The sequence below is a fragment of the Triturus cristatus genome, chromosome 3_2 (genome assembly GCF_964204655.1).
Source record: "Triturus cristatus chromosome 3_2, aTriCri1.1, whole genome shotgun sequence".
Lineage (NCBI taxonomy): Eukaryota > Metazoa > Chordata > Amphibia > Caudata > Salamandridae > Triturus > Triturus cristatus.
Genome location: NC_140584.1, coordinates 582,158,632 through 582,175,504, shown reverse-complemented (window position 1 = coordinate 582,175,504; position 16,873 = coordinate 582,158,632). Strand labels below are relative to the sequence as shown.

The window sequence follows — 16,873 nt, the reverse complement described above, 5'->3', positions numbered from 1 at the left end:
ACTCCAGATCTTCAGAATCAGTTAAGTACTTTAGTTCGTTATCGTTCTTACACAGAAAAACAGTTGAATAACAAAGCTGTCAGATTTTTAGGCTGGCTTTAAACGTGGTAATGTTATCCTGTGGAAGTAAAAGACGTACTGCACCATAAGTGCTACCATAAGTACCCCTGAATCTAGGAAGGTAACAAATGGATTGTGCAACCTCAGAACAGGACAACCCGGACTCCCCAAGGAATCATGGTAACAGATCTAGAACCTTTTCGGTCAGGTCACTCGTGCATACCCAAAGAGATATACAAGAAGTACACGACAAGGCTTTTCAATATTTATTGAAGCATTACGATTCTTGTAAAGAATATATGTGCTGCAACAATTATTAGATAGAAACAAATGAGTTATTACCATCATAAGAACAGTGAAAAAGGATAAACAATTCCACTATTGTGTTAAAGTAGTGTATATATGTTGGCATACAAGTACTGTGTATAATGTACTTCTACTATGCACTCCCTAACCTAGTTACTTAGGGCTATTGATCTGCCAAAGTCCCCTAATGGGTGATGTGACTTCAGGGCCCCTTCTTGGTCACAAGTTGGACATCCCTCCTCGCAAAGGGAAATTGGATCAGCTGGACTTGAATTCTGACAAGGAGTGACTTTGCAGTACCAGCAGAGTGCTCCTCTGAGATATATATATATATATATATATATATATATCATGCTGCAGTGCCAAGACCTCAGCCAAACCTAGCCTTGTCGCCTATCGGACAAACAACAACATTTGCACAATGAACTTTATTCCTTGTACTAGATATTCAAGGTGTTGTGATATGAGCCAATGTTTTTTTGTAGAAAAGAAGGCAACTTAAGAAATGTGCCTATGTAAATTAGCAGCGTTTCTCCCCAGGCATGAGCCAGCCACGTGACACACGCTCCTCGGACGTGAGTCAACTAAGCTATGTAAAAGCAATGCGAAAAGATATGTTCATATGTACAAAAGATGCTAAAAAGTCTAAAAAGGCAATCATATCTGTTTGAAGCAGAAAGCAGCCAGGTAGCCAAAACTTAAAATTCAATAAAAGGTAAATAAAAGTGATACACTTTAAAAACAATTTAGGTTGTTAAAAACGAGCCGAATTAACCCTTTGGCTGCCAGAATTTCCCATAAACCCCGCCACCCCCTGCCAAACTTTGACTATTTGGGGTAGTTTGTGCTTAGGCCCCATAACTTTTTGTCCACATAATGAGTCCACGCCATATTTGCTTCCTTTTCTTCCAACATGCAGAGAATTCTAAAGGTATCAGTGGTTTGTGGGTTCCCTTGGAGGGGACCGAGAAATTAAGCAAAATACAGCTAAATTTGGGAGTTTTAGGAAAATGGGATGAAAGTGCTGCAGAAGAACACATCAGTTTGTTTCCCTGCAACTGGTATCAGCGAAGTGTTTGTGATGCTACAAGCACCATCTTCCCAGCTTTCATGAACAGTCAGACTTTTGTCAGAAACTCCACATTTTCTACACAGTTTTGGCATTTTACTATGACGTGGCCTATTTTATCTATTTTTGGTGCTTTCAACCTCCTTCCAGTTAGTGGTAGAAATGGGTGGGAAACCAATAATGGATCCCGGAAAGCTATACTTTTCTGAAAAGTAGACAAAATTCTGAATGCAGCAAGGCGTCGTTTGTGTAGATAATATTCGAAACAGGCAGCCGGGTTATAGAGGATTGCGCTGCCAGGACTAGTCACAACGGTAATAGGATATTACCCACCTCAGATGGTCAGCTGCCGCATGACCTCAAAGTTCAACATTGATTCAAAAGGGTATGAGAGGCAATATATATACAAGGTAAAACATCCAGCGCTGGAGACTGCCCGTACACGGAGCTCCTTTTTCTCAAATACTCTTTGTCCCCACTACGGATCAGCTTACAGAGGCGGATACTTGTGTCCTCTCAATTATTGGACTACCTTTGCGACATTCTTGAGCGGTCAATTCCACATACTTCAATTGTCTAGACACGGACTTGATTAGGATTCGGACGAGAGATTTACCCCCTGGCGAACTGACTACTTTATGCTATCGCCCTGAAAAAGCCCATGTCTGGGCGAAACGCGTTGGCTTTCTACTTATGAAAACCGAGTGCATCTTCAATAAAGGCACCTTAAGATCACAAACAACAAAGTGGAATTCCTTTTTTTTGCTTTCTGTACATACTTTGTTTTACCTTGTATATATATTACCTCTCATACCCTTTTGATTCATCGTTTGTGTAGATCCTTCAAGGTTTTCCTATAGAAAGTAACAGTTGAAATAAACAAATATTGAAATATAGTTGAAAAAAACAGCCATTTGTGCCTACATTTTCACCTGTAATATATATACCTGTAGGAAAGTGCCCCTTTTGCACGGTTGCCCTCCACTTTTTGCCTGATATTGATGCTCTTTGACTAAGTGTGCCCTGAATTCCTGCCGATCAGGTTCACAGGGCCTACGTTCTTTCTCCAAAACGTTACTGTTACAAACTCAATTGGCAGCTCACTGGCCACAGGTAGGCCCCTTGTAAAAGGTACCTTAGGTACCAAGGGCACTCTGACCAGGGAAGAACTCTAAGGACAGCAGCACATATTGTGCCACCCTTAGAGGCCCTGTACCCTAACACCCACACACTACCATTGCAGGCTGCGTGTTTTGGTGCAGAAAAAAGTGAAAGTCGACACTGCACCCATCTGTGTGCCATGCCTACCATCCACTGCCTATGACATAGGTAAGCCACCCCTCTAGCTGGGTGAAGCTTACCACTGATGAGGGTACATTTGCAGGAGCCCTGTACCCCTACGGTGTCTAAGTCCATCCTTAGACATTGTAAGTGCAGTAAAGCCATAAGGAGTATATGGTCTGGGAGTTTGTCATTATGAACTCCACAGCACCATAATGGCTTTACTGCAATATCAGAAGTTTGGTATCAAACTTCTCAGCACATTAAACCCACACTGATGCCAGTGTTGGATGTAATGCCAAGTGCACTCAGAGGGCATCTTAGAGATGGCCCCTGAAAAATGACCTAACTCTAGTGCCCTGGCTGACTGGCTGCTCACCAGCTGCCACCCCCATACATGTTTCTGCACCGCTGGTTCAAGAGCCTCTCGCTCTCGGGATCCTGAAACAAAGCACATCCTGAGTAGAGGTGCCAAGCCTCCTGCCCCAGGATGAGCAGAGTCCGCTTTGTGAGCTGGCTCAGCCATTTGCTGCTCCCAGTAACTGGCCCACCGGTTTTAACCCCCACTTTGGGAGGGAGAATTGGCAGAAAAACCAAAATAGTCGGAGAGTTGTACTCACCTTAGCCAACCCCACCCCTCAAGTGGGGGAGGCGTGGCAAAGCACAACTCTCAGTCCTCGCCATCTTGAAGATGGGGGAAACAGCCAACCTGAGTAAGGCTTATGTCCCCTCCTACTGGAGGGTGACATAATAGGGGATGTACCTATCCTAAGGAGGGGACTCGGGGACTCATTGGTCCCGACCTGTACCTACCTGAAACGCCCATAAATTTAGTATTTAGAGGCAACCCTGAGCCTCCTCAGACAAGCAAGAGGAAGAAGAACGAAGAGCCGAGCTGAAGAAAGAAGAGGAGGACGCCAACTGACTTGGCCCCATCCCAACCGGCTTGTCCTGACCGTGATTACCGAATTTGCCAGTGGTCGCCGCCAGAAAGTCTTTGTGCCTGAGCCTGTAGTGTCTGTTCTGACCAGAACTTCCTCATTGAAACCAACAGGACACCCGATGTCGATCCAGCACCCTGCACCCAGACGCCCCTGTTTTGCTGTGGGTGCACCTTGTGTGCTAACTTCGATTCCCCCTTTGCCCTGAGCTTAACCCTAGAAGGTTTGCTCTCTCAGCCTTGTGGCCTGCCCGAGAGCAGCCACCAACTGACGGCCCCCTAGCCTAGTATTGGGCCTCCGCAATCTGCACTAAGCCGCCCTGGTGCCATTGAGGGTGCTTTTTAAGTGCATCCTTAACACTCCGGGATCCCTTGTTCTAACCCCGGAAAATCACTCCTCAAAACCGTGTACTTAACCAGCAAACCAATAGCCTAATTTTTCTCCATAGGATTACATTGACTGTTTTCCTCTGAAAAACTGTCAAGTGTTGAGGGTGTATGTATGGAAGCATAAGAAAAAAATTAAATCTCACTGTCCCAGTGTGATATCTAGGCATATCACACTCTGTGGAAAAGGTTTTCCAAAAAGTGCTCTAAAAGTTATCAAAAGTAAACCAAAAGTAATTCCAACTGTATTTAAATATTTTACAAACCTGTATCAAAAGTCATTATGCATCCTGCTTGCTTGTTGATCAATCTGTCTGGAAAAGTACAATTCTATTTACCTGTACCAAGTCCTGCTTGGTTCTAAAAATAACATACAACTAAAGAAATATTTTTACTACAAACAATTGGTCTGAGTTCATTCTTTGAGTGTGTGACATCATTTCTTGCCTGAGCATGTACAATAAATGCTTAACACTACCCTCTGTTAAAGCCTTACTGCTTGCCCACACTACCACAAATATAAAGTATGGTATTATCTACTTTGATCTCTGTAAGCCTTTGGGGATCCACTGGACTCTGTGCACACTATAACCTTACTTTGGTATAGTATATATACAGAGTCAACTTCCTACAATACAGTTACGTCGGCAGGACCCTTCTGGTTGCGGGGATATATGATGAGGCTTGTAAGTTCACCAAGAACCCAAGGTACCCAGAGCCAATAACTGAGTTGCACCTTGCAATGGTTTTTCATTGTCTACCGGGTATACAGTAATTCATTTGGTAAAATATAAAGAGTGAAAAATAGGTATCAAGGAAACCTATGTATTTCTGAAATTGTAACAAGATATGGAGTTTAGAAGCAGTGGTTATTTGTGCATATCTGATTTTGTGGGTACCCATGTTAGCATGTGAATTAGAGGGTCTTGTTCAAAATGACTTCTGTTTTAAACACCGTCTTACATTTGGAAGGCAGAAATGCATAGAAAGACAAATGGTAAAAACACTTGTTCTACAATTTTCTGTTCCCCTAAGTATGCCGATAAAAATGGTACCTCACTTGTGTGGGTAGGCTTGGTGCCCGCGACAGGATAGGGCCCACAACTCAACGTGGACACATCACATTTTTCCAGTGAAAACTGACCCTTTTCTTGCACTGTTCCTACCTGTGGATTTTGGGCCTTTGCTCAGCCGGCACCTAGTGAAACCTGCCCATTTTCAAAAACTAGACACCCAGGGGAATCCAGAATGGGCTGACTTGTGTTGCTCTCACCAGGTTCTGTTACCCAGAATCCCATGAAACCTCAAACTTTGTAAAAAAATAAATAAATAAATAAATACACATATTTCTCACATTTCTGTGATGGAAAGGTCTAAAATCTGCGGAGAGCCACAAACTTCCACCCATCCAGCATTTCCCCAAGTCTGCCGATAAAAATTGCACCTCACTTGTGTGGGTAGGCCTAGTGTCTGCAACAGGAAATGGCCCAAAACGTATTGTGATGACATCAAAATTATTTATCATGAAACAACCTGGTTTTGCGAGGGAGTCGCTCGCGTTTTTGGTCCCGGGCTCGATGGCCATCTGGGGAAACCTGCCAAACCCAGACATTTCTGAAAACTAGACACCTGGGGGAGTCCAGGGAGGTATTGCTTGCATGGATTCCTCAATGTTTTCTTACCCAGAATCCCCTGCAAACCTCAACTTTAGTATTAAAAAATCACATTTTCCTCACATTTGTGTGTGTGAAAGTTGTGGGATCACCAGGGTGACACAACACCCAGCATTCCCCCTGGGCTCCCGATAAAAATGAGGGGGAAGAGGATGGGCCACTCTTAGAGGTGCCCGTTGTGTGCTGTTCAGGTGTTTTCACACTCTTTCCTGTCACACTGATGATCTCAAGTGTGCCATTGGTAGGTTAGTCCCCAACTTACATGCTTCCAACCAGGCCCACGCCAAATCCATATCTTCGCAGAAGTGAGCGGTCCTCTAAAGATAGTCTTAAATTTGTAGGGGAACATCTGAGAGTATTGTACACTGTTGTCACGTAGCGCATTCTTAACTTTCCAGAAAAGAGGCCCTCCTGGCCTGCACCACTACTGTGAAGTCTGGAAAGATCAAGAACCTGCTATAATTCACCATGAAGGGTCCCTCTGAGCGTTCCCTCTGCAGTATTATGTCTCTATTCTGGTAGTGTAGCAACCAGGCCACAACCGGCCTGGGAGGCCATCCCGGGGCCGCTGGGCCTGCAGGGACCCTATGAGCTCTTTCGAATGCAAAGAAGGGAGCAAGTGAGTCCTGAGCTACCTCTGACCTCAGTCAGCCCTCCAGGTAGGCTAATATGTCTCTGTGCTCGACCCCTTCTGGAAGGCCGACCGTTCGGATGTTGTTGCGCTGGTTGCGTCCTTCAGCATCTCCCGCACGATATTCAAGGAGCTGGACCCTATCCCGCAAGTCTGTTACCTGGCTCTTGAGTGACGTGCATTTGGAGCGGAGTTCCTGCACAGAAGTTTCCTCCTACTTGACCCTGTCCGTTATCTTGTGGTGCTCCGCCTGCAACAGGCCAAGACCCACTGATAGTGTGCCAATGTCCTGCTGAAGGGTGGCCTTGGAATCCCCAATGGCCGCTAGTATCTTGCCAAGTTGGAGTTTTTTGGTATCGATGGCTTGGGTGGCGTCAACATCCTACACCAAGAGACCATGGGAGTGTTTAGCAGGGTCAGACAGGGCCTCCATCAGTCTTGGTTTCCCCAGCTGTGCAGGTGTAGGCGAGGAATAAGCCTGTCCGAGCAACAAGGAAGTCCAAAGCGTCCCAACACAATCTGTCCACAGTTCTGCGGGCAGCTTCGTATCCTGGGACCTCGGCCTGTGGCCAGGATGCGGGTCCTTTCCCAGTGGTGCCACTTCGCAGGGGGGGCTCTGTTTTGCAGGGTGTGTGGGGCATCCCAGGGGGCGGGTAAGGGAAGCAGGATGGTCACCCATTACCACACCATCCACCACAGCTTCTCAGCAGTGAAGTGGAAAATGTATTGTTTAGTTAATTAACCCATTGTGTGCTCATGACGAGCCGAGCTCGTCATGAGGCACAGTGGAGCTGTGCTCACATGACGAGCTGGGCTCGTCATAATGGTCGCGCTCCGCCCACGTGCGATTGATTCCCTGCCTGTGCGGGAGAATCAATCAGTGGGCGGGCTCGTCACGAGAACAGCGCCGCAGCAAGTCCGTCCTCTCTCTTCCCCCACCCCCCCCCACCCCCCCCCCCCAGCGTCGCGGGGGAATTATGGCGATGGGGCTAAAACCAAAACACTGGTCCAAAACACCAGATACATTGTACCATTAAAAGTGCTCATTAATATATACATGTTAGAACTCATAGTTACATCCGTTTCATTAGACATTCGATTTGGAGGTATAAAGTTTATATAAGTGGGTAATACACCACCTTATTTATACAATGCATTAAAGTAAATAGATTTTTCTTTTTACAGTGCAGTCGATGTTAAGAGACAGACAATGACCACTATAGCGACTCTGTGACCAATTTCAATGTGTCAAGACTTTCTTACAACTGATAAAAAATTTTGTTGAGTGGCAACTAAGTTGCTGGTCATTCGAGTCAAGGCATTTTAATATGGCAGTTCTGCAGGAGTGGATGCCTCTTAAGTTGAACTGTCTGAACAGCAGTTTACGGGGTTGCGTATCTAAGGCTGGCCAGATGCATATTAGATGTATAAAGTCCTATGTGGGTGACCAACAAAGAGTACATGATTTTGAGCCCTGGTTCTTCCAGCGGGGCAGGTCTGCATTGGATGGCAACTTCCCCATACGTAGCACTAAAAACTTGGTTTTTAAATAGGGGGAAAAGGGGAGACCCAGGTATGCAGCTGGCTCTGATTTTGATTAAGAATGCAATATTATCCATGCATGGGCTCGCTTACTGAACGTTGCTTTATCTTCTACTAGCGAGTGCTTTTTCATTGCCTTCTTTATGATAAGCTGAAACGAAGACAGAGCCAGGTTCCGCTGCCAGAGGTCAGTCATCCTGGTGATTTTTAACGAAGCCTGTAAATACTTTGCGTAGGCAGTCTGAGGGTTTCCTTGTAGGGCATCCCAAAGCGCTTTATTGATCTCGAGCCCATGATTAAGCCAGATTTTATACCAAGTTTTAATCTCCTAGTACCTTCTGTATAATTGTTGTTGTTGCAGCCCAAACTAATCGAACCTGGGCCAGTGAGGAGTCACGTGGCAAGGAAAATACCCTTTTGTACACACGTGTCTGGAGGCTGTCCAGTATCGCGGCATCATTTCCATTCTGGACTACACTTTCTTAAGCTATGGTTGGTAGGAGTTTTGCTTTGATGACTGCTTGTAATGGGGTGAACAGTGGGCATTTTAGGGGTTTTGATAAACTGCAGAACACAAATATTGTGGAGTTTCCCTTTTTTGTATGACCTCATTCTGCTTTAGAAAGGATAACCTTCGATCCAGATATATCCCAAGATATTTATGACTGCTCACCACTCCCAACCTCGCGTTGTTGATTGTGAACATCATTTGTTTATAGAGACAGTGAGTTATGATCATGACTTTTGTTTTTGAAGTATTTATTTCCATCACGTTTGTTTTGGCGAAGTTACCTAGCTCATTAATTGCTCTTTGCATGTCTATTATCGTGTAGCTTAGGAGCACGATGTCATCCGCATAGGACAGGTGTGTTAATGACAGTGTACCCAGAAGTGGAGGATGTGAGTTAACCTCATCCAGCCTTGGTGTTAGGACTGCCATAAATAGGTTGAACAAGTGTGGTGCCAAGACACAGCCTCGCTTTAGTCCTTCACTAGTGTAGATCTTCCTAGTGAGCTTCTTACCGTTAGCAATTTTTACCTGCATCCAGGTGTCATTATATATATCCATTATTGGTTTCAGTATCGTTTCTGGTAGACCCTGTTGCTTCTGTTTGCCCCATAAAATGCGTCTACTGACTTGGTTGAAAGCGGCCTTAAAATCCACAAAGCAGTTTGTTTGTCCTCTGGGGGCCATCCGTGCTCACAGGCTTGCAACAAGGTGGGGCAGGTTCGTGACTTGGCATTAACTGGTCGCAGCCACAGTCATAGAGGCCACAACCATGGTCCCGCAGCCCACTGCGTGCACCACTTCTCTGTGATACCTCACAGTGGCTCCTAGCACCTATGTAGTTAGTTCTGCAGCTTCTCTATATGTGGGGAGTCAGGCCCACCCGGTCTCTGGCTGCTGCTTCACACATGGGCCAAGAGGCCTGGCTCCTCCTGCCAATTCTTTCAGGGCCTCTAGTGCTGCCGGGATCTGCCAGGGGCCTCTCCGCAGTCCTCGGGCGAGTGCCAGGGGCTTAAACAGCCACACCCCAGGGGGTATATCTTGGTGGCATAGGGGCTCTCCCTCTGTATAGGCAGCAACCCCCAAGGATCTCCCAGGTCACTGCCCATCAGGTAGACAGGGCTGGGCCACCGCTGCCCTGCTGCAGTGGGGAATTTCCGGGCAAGCCTAGGGACACTGCAAAGCCCCTAGTGCAGCACCTCTCCCAGCCCTTTGCTTGGGGGGCCACAGTCAGTTCAGGCACGAGTTGAGCATCTCACCGCTTAGGAGCAAGGCAGCCCCCGCATGTCACCTACACCGCTCCGGTCTCTCGCTGGCCTCTCCACAGCCGGCAGGGCCTCCCAGCTGCTGGACAGACCAAAGTTTTGGCTCTTATCCACTGCAGCCACACACCGCCTGCATCTGCATTTTGTTGCTGGACTGCTTCTGTGCCACCCAAACCTCTGCAGCGAGTGCGTGCGCCTAAGACCAGTTACGCCCGCACTTTCAGTCCCTCTTCTCCACAGGGCCTTACGGTGCTATTCAGCAGATTTACCCTACCACGGGCAAGCACCGGAGGTCGGTAGGGTCTGGGGGGTTTCATAAGTGGGCAGTTATTGCCGGGGTGCAGGATTATAACTGGGCCCAGCATGGAGCTGCTTAGTTAACGTCCGATGTTGCTTCCATCTTAGCCACACCCCTACTGACCCACCCATCCTTTCCGGCTCTGTGAACTGATTCTCCTTTTCTTTCTAGATCTGTTCTTTGCACTCTTGTGCCTTTAATTGGTAAAATAAACAAATTCAATAAATAACAAAATTAATATTTTTTTAAAACTAAGTAACTGATGTCAGCCTGTCAAGGGAGGGCTTATATGGACTCTACCGTTACAGTCGCTCGACACCCTCTGCCGATGCACAGAGGTACTGCATGTTGAGTTTCAAGCCTGAGTGCAACAGCACCTCATCAACCTACTATTTGATGGGGTGCAACTCTACAAACCTCAGACAAACACAATTCTTAAAAAGATTAAAAAGGACGCAGAGACTGAAAAGGCAATGGGCACTTTGCAAACCCCATCTGTCAGGGGTTTCTTTCTCAGGCAACAAACACCACTTCCCCAGAACCCATTCGCTCCTACTAAGGACGGCAGCAGGTCTAATGACAGTACAGTGGTAGAGGCTTCTCACATGGCTCCTTTAGTGACAACAACTTGAAGGGTAGAAGCAGAGGCACCCTTAGCAAAAGTGCCTCCACTCCCAAAACCTGACTTACACAGCATTCCCTCCGATCACACAACGCCTGTAGGGGGAAGACCTCAGGGATTTCTTCCTTGCTGGAAAGAGATCACTTCGGACAAGTGGGTCCTTTGTACCATAGAGCACAGTTTCTGACTAGAGCTCACAGCCACCCCACCCCACCCAATAATCCCCCTCGTACACACACACACTTAGCCCTGAACATCTCAGGCTCTTCTAATTGGAGGTTCAAGTGCTCCTGTCAAAAGGAGCCATAGATCTAGTGTCCCCAAAACACCAGGGCAAAGATATCCCTTCCCTAGACTTCCTCATCCCCAAGAAGGACGGCTTCCTCAGAACAATTCTCGACCTCCGTCCTCTCCGTAGATACATTGTGTCAGAACATTTCCACATGGTCACCCTCCATGATGTCATACCTTTGCTGCAACACGGCGACTTCATGGCCCCCATGACCTGAAGGATGCCTACTTTCACATCCAGATTCATGCAGCTCCTCATCGCTACCTCCACTTTGTGGTAAGTGGTCAACCCTACCAATTCAAGGTCCTACCTTTCGGAGTCGCCACAGGTGCAAGTGTTTAGTGGTGGCAGCCTTTCATCTAAAGAAGAAGGAAATCTGTGTTCCCTTACCTCAAACACTGGCTAATCAAGAGTGCAAGCAGACACAAATACCTAGCCCACACCCAGGCCGTAGTCCCCTCCTTCACAGTTTAGGGTTAACAGTAAATGCCACAAAGCCCCACTTGGGACCACTTCACGCCTCACCATTCCTAGGGGTAGTCTTTAATACCATGGTGGGAAAAACCTTCCCCATCCTTCAAAGTGTGTAGTAGGCGTTCTAACAACTGCTACATATTTTTTAGCCACTCCGTAACATTTCGGTTCACACTGTTATGTGCCTGCTAGGTATGATAGCATCATGCATTGCTATAGTTCCCCAAGCCAGGCTTCATATTCTGCCCACTTCAGGAATGTCTCTCCAGTTGGTGGTCACAAGCGGAAGAGTGTTGGTAATGGCAGCATCCATTGTTTACCGCAGTGATGGTACAGCAACAATTTGTTGCAGGGCAGGCTCTTTGCCAACCCTGCTCTACAGGTGACCATCACCATGGTTGCATCACTAGTCGGCTGGCGGGAGGGGCACATCTAAACAATATGATTGTCCAGGGTCTGTGGCCACCTAATCTACGGGGTCTCCACATCAAACACTTGGAGCTGTTAGCCATTCAACTAGCTCTCAAGGTGTTTCTTCTTCAGATCCAAAGCAAGGTAGGCCTGGTGTGTACCAACAACATGACCACCATGTTCTATTTGCAAAAACAGAGAGGCACTCTCTCCCCTCCCCTGTTGACCCTAGGCCAACTGATTTGTGGCTGTGCTATCCATCACCTTGTTCATCTTCTGGCATAATACTTATCAGGGTAGGACAACAACCTTGCAGACCTACTCAGCAAGACGCAGCAACAAGTTCACAAGTGGGAGCTCCACCCACAACTCCTACATCTCTACTTCTGCAGCTGGGGCATCCCAGACATAGATCTGTTCACCACAGTAGAAAACGCAAAATTCCAAAACTTTGCTGCCAGGTTTCCTCACCCCCAGTCCATAGGCAACACTCTGTGATTCAATTGGTCAGGGATCTTTGCCTAAGCTTATCCGCCTCTCCCAATTATTCCATACATGGTCAATGAATCTGAGGAAAACATCCCCGCCCCTCATCCTGGTGGCTCCAACATGGGCCCTACAACCATGGTTCTCCAGCCTGCTCGAGATGCCCATTGTACCACACGAGAAACTCCCCCACAGGCCGTACCATCTCACTCAAGGTCGCAACAAGGTCAGGCACCCAGACCCACTGCAGCTCAAGACAGCAATTTGGATCCTGAGGTCATAGTATTTGGTTACCTTGGACTGCCACAAGAGTGTATGGATATGCTCAAAGAAGAATGTAGACCTTCCACAGGTATCTGCTACACTGCTAAGTGGAAACATTTTGTCTTTACGGTACCCTAATTCACATTAATCCATTCACCCCGTGGTGCAAGACATCATTTGTTATCTCCTCCACCTCCAAAGGTCTGTGTTGGTTTAAACCTCAATCTGGCTACACTTAACCACTATTACCGCATGAATGCAGAACAGGGGACACTCTTCTCTTTTTAAAATCCCTGTTATCAATGCCTTTATGGAGGGCCTCAAGCAGGTCATCCCATCTAGGGTACTCCCTGACCCAGTCTGGAACCTTAACATTGTCCTCCCTAGACTAATGGGGCGATACTTTGTTACCATGCATTTATGCCGCATTCAGTTCTTCTCTTAGAAAGTTACCTTCCTCATCGCAACCACCTCACTTAGACGTATTAGCGAATTGCATGCCCTCACTCTTCAGGAACCCTTCTTCCAAGTCCACCAGGGCAAGGTGGTTCTTAGAACTAATCCGAAGCTCTTGCCCAAGGTGGTCTGTGTTCCACCTTAACCAATCCATTGAGCTCTCATTCTTCTTCCCACAACCTGACTCTGTAGCTGGAAGAATACACCACACCCTTGATGTTAAACATGCTCTCATGTATTACATTTGAAGAACCAAAGCTTTTTTGAAAAACACAACAGCTATTTGTAGCTCTCTCCCAACCTCATTTTTTTTTGTAAAACATTTTTATTGGCATTTATAAACAATAATACACGCAGGCACAGGCGGTATCGCCATTATCACAGAGACTTACCTATCAGGAGCGCCCAGTCACAGCCCTTTCGGTCTCGCAGTCTCGTGGGCCCTCAGGCCGTTCGCCTCTACCCTGAGTGGGGCTGCAGGTGTGGGTCCGGGACCAGCCTCTGGGTATGCCCTACTGGAGCACGCAGTGATCGCCTCGCCGCAGGGGTGCCGTGCAATGTGATTGAACCCCTGTGAGGGGTGTCGCAGAGGCTATAGGAGTGCAGCCATTGAATAACCATGAACTAACTGGGGGCAGAGAACTAGGGAATGGGGGTGCACTATGTCGCCTATCATGCTCTCTCCCAACCTCATAAAGGACATGCCATTTCTAGGACTAGGATCCCCAGATGGAATGTGATATGCATCCAGAGCTGCTACTCTACAGCGAATAGAATTCTACCTTCTGTCCTCTGACCATACTCCACCCGAAACCAGTGGGCTACTATGGTTCTCCTGGGATGCATACCCATAGCAGTCATCTGTAAAGCTTCCACTTGGTCCACTCCTCACAATTTTCCAAAACATTACTGTGTGGGCTTCCTATCAAAAGAGCAGGCCAAAGTTGGTCAAGCTGTCCTCAGGATTTTGTTTCAGACCCCTGAACCACCCACTGGCTACCCTCTGCTGACAGGAGTACTGCTTTTCAATCTATGCACCACATGTGTATCTGCAGCTACACATGCTATAAATGGAATATGTTACGCTGTACGCATCTGTTAGTTGCATGCAGTGCTGTAGATGCACATGCATCCACCCTCCTCCCTGGGAGCCAGTGGTTGTTGCACATTTTTCACTCCGTAACACATTTCTTTCAACTTGCATGGTCACTTCTTTTCCTGAACCAACTACTCAATACTTTCTCTTACCCACTGGGGGAAAAACAATCTTAACAATGGAGTCGGTGACCATACGCATCTACGTCCCAATGAGTCACTGAATCTGCATGACTCGCAAGACTTGTTCGAACAAAAACAACTTAGAACATCCGAGCCCAACACCAGATCGCAGGAGTATGCACAGCATGTGAATCTTCAGCATTGCATGCAACGGACAGATGCTTCCAGGGTAAGTAACATTTTGCTTCCTGTGTGTCGCTAAAATGCTGATAACATTCAGAGGGAAGTCTAGTGACGTCCTGGGAACAGCGCTCTTGTTCCACAAATTTGTCAGCTAATGACCATGATGAGCTGTCCCACAATCTGTCACGAACTGAGGTGAAATTTCGGAAGACATAGAGTTAGCTGTTGAACTATTGCATGGAGCTGGAGCTTTTGTTTCTTTTCTGTACAATTGAAACTTTGCAGCTATTGATATGGCTACCCCTTGAAGGCGATAGTTAAAATGGGTTTCAATATTTTGTTAACGGATCTCTGCTACTTAGTGGGGAGAACTGATTACCACTTCAGAACACATTTGAGAGTGCGATAATGTTATGAGCTATGTAGACTGCACATGAGAGCAGCAGGGTGGAGAAGTTTAAGGGAAAAGGGTTACGATGGATTTCTTTTTTAAAGTTTGGGATTATCATATAACAATTCTGTATTTGCATGCAATTGTTGATCTCAATGATCTTGTTCTCGCAAACAAAAACTTTTTCTCGCAAACAAACTTTTTCTCGCAAACAAAAACTTTTTCTGACTTTTTTTTTTTTTTTTAATTATTTTTTTTGAAACTGAAAGGTGTCAAACAACATTAAAGTTCAATACAGAAAATATAAAATTACAAAAACCAAAACATCTCTCATACAATGAAACAACGTCCATCTAAAATAACAAAAACAATTTTAAAATAGCATTAATGAAAAGAGAGTCAAAAAAAGTTTCCCCAAATTTTTTCAAATTTTCTCCCCCCTCCAATCCTCGCCGCGTAGTTACACTCACTAATCTTAACTCTTCGCATTTTACGTAGCCATTCATGGAAAGATGGTGTCTGAGTAGATCGCCAATTCTGGAGTAACATGATCTGGCCACTGCCATGCAGATGAATAGTAATTTAGCGAGTGAGACAGAGAGATTAAGATTCTGATCGAAGCCATAAAGCATCAATTTAAGATTTAAAGATATCTGGATATGAAAAATAAAACATAAGAAAGCAAAAATGTCTGCCCAGAACTCTTTGACCATACTACATTCAGCTATGACGTGTGTCCAATTAGCTGGGGCGAAACTTCGACAACGAAAGCAGATCGGTATATAATTCCTAAACATTTTAGCAATTGCCGCCGGGGTATAATACAGGAGCCATTTTCCAAAAAATAGCATTCTGCGCTAATTGGCTCCCCTTAATGTGGAAAAATTACATTTATTAATAGTCCGCCACGTCGTTAATGATAAAACATGTTTTTTGTGTTCCCACCATTTTTTGACTGCTTTGGAACCTAGATCGTCTTGTTTAGACTGGGCGAGATAACGTTTCCACTCACCAGGTTTCCTTATTAAAGTACTGTTGAAAAAAAGATCGTTGTTTAAAGGGGAAGTCTGAGTAAAGGAAGTGGGAGCATACTGCTGCAAAAGTTTATAAATTATATTATAAGACCCGGCTAACAAAAAATTTCCTGAAAGTAGTAAACGCATCTCGGGCGGAGTTAACCACCTAGAATGATGTAAAAAATCGCCCACTTTGCTAAAACCGGCCTTGATCCAATAGCTTATTAAATGCGAACTTACCCCCTGCCCTCTTGATGAGAGTAAATTAGTCAGCAAGGAGGAGGTATTAAAAAGAGAGAGAGAGTATCTGCTAATCATGGCCGAACGCTTCCTAAAAAACCATGCTATTATTTTATACCTGACCAATTTTGGAGATTTAGGTACTTGAAGAGGGGAAGGTATTTGACTCTCTGAGAAAATTAAATCGAAGAAAAAACTAATATAATCATTTGGGGTCGGAGTTGGGACCTTAAATCGAGTCAGGTACTGAGCAAAATAGGCATTATAATAATCTCTAATGTTTGGAAGTGCAAGGCCACCATTATCTAAACCATCATAAAGAGTAGTCATCGCGATACGAGGCTGTTTATGTGACCACAGAAAGCTTGAGAATAAGGATTCTATTTTCGAAAAATATGAACCTGGAAGAAAACACGGAGTGGTTGAAAAGAGAAAATTAAATAATGGTAAAATAGACATTTTGATCAGGGCGACTCTACCCAAAATTGATAAAGGTAATTTGTTCCAGCGAGTTAGCATTGAGCGAACCTTTTGAAGAAGGGGAACAAAATTCAAACCGAAAAGGTCTTTAACTGAAGATGAAAAAAACCCCCCCAAATATCTTTTAGGTTTATTATTAATACAGCCACGTAAATCCGGATATAATTCGGGAATGTGATTGCCACAAATCAGTATTTCGGTCTTTTTTTTATTGATCCGGTAACCCCCAAATGTCTCAAATTGCTCAAAAATCTGAAATGCCTGAGCTTGAGACTGCAAATCGGATTTGATAAGTAACATAATATCGTCTGCATAAAATTTTATCTTCGACATAAATGGAATTGGGGGTGAGATCTCTGCAGACTTCCGAATAGCTATTG

At 45.5% G+C, this 16,873-nt stretch overlaps 1 protein-coding gene across 5 annotated transcripts in view; it reads left to right on the top strand.

Annotated features, from left to right (window-relative positions):
- The window catches only part of MACF1 (microtubule actin crosslinking factor 1), a 1,146,281-nt gene that overhangs the window by 489,977 nt on the left and 639,431 nt on the right, over positions 1 to 16,873 (top strand). The window lies entirely within an intron of this gene.